The 3,747-nt window shown below is 43.6% G+C and overlaps 1 long non-coding RNA gene across 1 annotated transcript in view; it reads right to left on the bottom strand.

Annotated features, from left to right (window-relative positions):
- LOC103383554 (uncharacterized) overlaps positions 1 to 3,747 on the bottom strand; it is a 32,956-nt gene that overhangs the window by 27,599 nt on the left and 1,610 nt on the right. The gene's annotated exons all lie outside the window — the stretch shown is intronic.

The following is a 3,747-nucleotide window of genomic DNA, read 5'->3' as shown; positions in this document are numbered from 1 at the left end:
AACAGTTGCCTGGTGGTTTCTTTCCCTCCTCCTTTTTTATCAACAGCCCAGTCAGAGCGCAGCCGGGGAGAAAATTAATCTCTTATTCGCTGATTAGAGACGAGGATTAGAGACGAGGAGTGTCAGTGGAATATTCAACATCAGGCCTCGTACACCGTGGTATGGATGGATGTACAGTATGGTAGGGGCAGAGCTGAGGGTGGAACGGGGGTGAGTCGGGGGACTGAGACCGAGAGTTGAGGGTTGAAATCCAGTCAGACAGGCTTCAGCTCTCCGGAGGAATAAAGACTGGCCCTGGCAATATGCTGGCAGAAAGCAATTTCCTCAAGTGCCCCTCTCCCCCCCCCCAACCCCTCCACCAGACACACGCCCGGGTGCACACACGCACGCACGCAGCTACTGACACACGTTATTGACCGTGTCTTTAGACGGTAAAGTCTAAGAAGCAGAGAGTCATGGGTTCGATTCCCAGAGGAACTTAATGCTTGGCGGCTGCTGGGGGGCAATATGGGATCAATATAGTACACGGGCAATTCCAACCAAAAGTACAGTTCCATGAGGAAGTTTCAAACCTTTTAAAGAGACTGATTTTTCATGTTTTTTTCAAAGATTATTTGATTGACTATTTTTAATAATATCAACTGGTAAATTTATATAAAACTGTACCAGCAGCTGAACTCATGGACCAGTTCTTTTAACCTTGTTTATTGTACCATCGACTGAGGAAAAGCTTGGTGCTTATTCACATGTTCTGACTTTAACTTCACCTTGTGGAAGATTAGGATCACAGTGAAGTACTGCAGTATTATGTGTTAGTTCTTTGTTTTTTGAAAGAGATCCTAAAACAGGAAACAAACATATTAATAAAACAGAAAGAGTTCCTCTTTCAGCCGGACGAACACTACAGCCACTAAAACCTCTGCCTTTTGCCTCGTATCACCCGATCAACCAGAGTTCACCCTGCCAACACACACAAACCTATGTTTGAATTTTAAAGCCACCAATGTGAGCCCTGCAGGATACAACAGAGGGAGTGATGTGAAGGATAGACAGGTTTCAGGTTTTATATGATGTGTCCTGATACTGGTCTCAGGTAGGGAGTATATGATGAACAAAATTGATCATTACAAAATTCATGAGAACCAGGAATCCCGAGTCCGCTCTCTTTCCTCCTTGAGGGCAATGTTATTATTATTTTTTTCTCATACCTGACGAAAAAGAATCTACACAAGACTGTGGCCAAGGCTCGAGAAAAGGGCAAATTTACATAGCTGCCATAAGGGAAGAAAATCTGATCATATAAATGTAAATAAGGTGGGCTTAACTGAGAAAACAGTCAACTGAGAGACATGAGTGAGCAGTAGATGGAGCCCAGTATCTGGACGGAGATGACAGGGCTGCAGGGGGCTTATCCACAACCGTCTATATATACTGTATATATATATATTATTGTTATACAAATATATACTGAAGGAGACTTAAAGGTCCTTGTGTTGTTCACAGCTCTGAATGTACAGCAGGAGGCTGTAGAGATTCAGCAGCATAGGTGCAGATGTTTCTCAGAAGTCTTTTACACATCTAATTATTTTGTCATTATGACTTCTTTTTTTTCCTCTGTTCAACAAACATGTTATGTCTCGTCCTGTTGTAAAAACCATAATGTATTAACAAAGGAAGTCACTCATCAGAGATGACACATCCTGATATTCAAAGAACACTTCAACGTCACACTTTTTATATGTTCTAACCAACAACTACTGTTCTAGGTAGAACAAGTTTTATATTAGGAATCAGAAACGGGACAAACGTCTCTTCTGCGAAATGTGTCTCTGTTAGAATTGACTAACATCATTAACCAAAATGCACATCTGAGGCGAGTGGCTTTTTTTCCCCCCACAAACACTTAGACAGAGGGGCCAAAACAACAGGAAACCAGAAGTGGTCCACAGACCTGTGAGCAAACAACAGGAAGGTGAGAAGTGGAACACGGCCTCACTTCACCGCATGTAAGTGAGAGTCCAAACTATAGTCTGTTTGAAATAAAATCACAGAAACATTTACAACATGCTGTATATGTGATGGTAAAACTGAGCCGTTCATCCATTTTTAAAAGACTCAGTGGAGCCTAACTGCTGCCCCCCCCCAAGTTAACGATGGAGTCTACAATCTGTAAAGTTGGACGTTTTACTTATTCCATTTAATGTTATATTAAATCTGTTTTTCATTTTTCATACGATCTAAAGAGGTCGTATAATTTTTTTAAGGCTCAAAACTCCACAGAATGTGATTTTTGTCTGGAAATAGACGAGAAAACTTCAAACTCAGATGATGTTTTACCATCTCTTTTTCTCTACACTCTCCATAAACGTTCAAATATGGCTAACGCTGCACATCCTTTCATGTGGAGCAGAGAATTTCCGATTGTATATAAATGTACTTTCTTGAGTTCGGCTGCGTTGCTTTAGCTAATACGCTGCATTTCTGCTGCGAGGCACACAGGCAACACAGAGCAAATGTAATTGTGATGGAGAAAAAGTTCATGGCTGAGGAGATACAAGACAAGCATTTTATTAGGCCACACTGGGACACGCGGCGCCATCTATAGAGAAAATGAAAGGGCAATCTGGCTGCTTGTGAGCACGCTGCAGGCTCCAACAGGATTATTTTCCCCACACACTGTGACTTAAAACCTGATCTTTTCACTTCTCCACACAAACCTGCCATGTGATCTCCCCCACTCTCTGCTCTGACACACGATGAGGACTACAGCTCTGTGCCATAAAGTGTGGAGAGAAAATACAACTAAAAATAATGAAATAAAATAAAAAAAAAATCTTTAAATCTTTAAAGGTGGCGTTTAATTCCGTCAGAGAACAGTACGTCCCACCGGGGAACAAAATGTGATTCACATTTTCATGACCTCCGAGTGGGTTTCATCACAGTGTGACTGTGGAGATGCCAACACGGTCAATGGCGCATGAAACTGCCTCTTTTTATTGGTGTGGCATTCAATCAGTTCCTCTTGGGGTAAATGTCCTCGGCTTTGCAGTGAGAGCCACCCATAACAGCCCTCCCTGCACCTAGCCACATCTTACTACCCGGTCCATTTTAATGGCACCTCCCCTCCTCTCTGCCCCCCTCACCCCCACCCCCAGTCCATCCTCGCATAAATGCAATCAGCCCTGTCAAGAAAGGCACGACCACCAGCTCTCATCCTCTATTGTTTTGATTGATTATGCAGAGGAACTACTGCTCCGTCCGTCCTCCCTCTCCTCCCCATATCTATGAATTCCACTAAAGTTGGCTCAAAGCCAGCAGGTCCTCCCCCATCCTTCCTCCCTTTTCTTTCTTCATTCCCTTGTTGTCATGTTTCTGGGTTTCCACCCACCCGCTGCTGCTACGTCTACCACTTCCTCCTCTGGCAGGGTGACAGTGTCAGAATCAGAAAGAAAAGGTTGAACGGTGAAAAAGGACAAAGACAATTCCAGCGAGGTAATCAAACCGGGGGGGGGGGCAGACTTAGCTGGCATTGATGAAATCTTCACCAAGGAATAAATATATTCCTGTGAGGAATGCGTTTGAGGAAACACTGGGTTGTTGTTTTTTCCACATCAAAATACATTTTTGAATGTTTTTACTCCAGGATCAGGAGCTGCTGCCGCGAAGCAGTGGCTAGAAATACAGCAGCCTTAGCACCGCATGGTTTCTGGAGGGCTGGTGCTGATGGAGTGGGAGTGGGAGGAGGAG

Source organism: Cynoglossus semilaevis, chromosome 9 (assembly GCF_000523025.1).
Source record: "Cynoglossus semilaevis isolate Cse_v1.0 chromosome 9, Cse_v1.0, whole genome shotgun sequence".
In the NCBI taxonomy this organism is placed as follows: Eukaryota; Metazoa; Chordata; class Actinopteri; order Pleuronectiformes; family Cynoglossidae; genus Cynoglossus; species Cynoglossus semilaevis.
The sequence above is the reverse complement of the archived record's forward strand: the minus strand, read 5'-3'. Positions and strand labels throughout refer to the sequence as shown.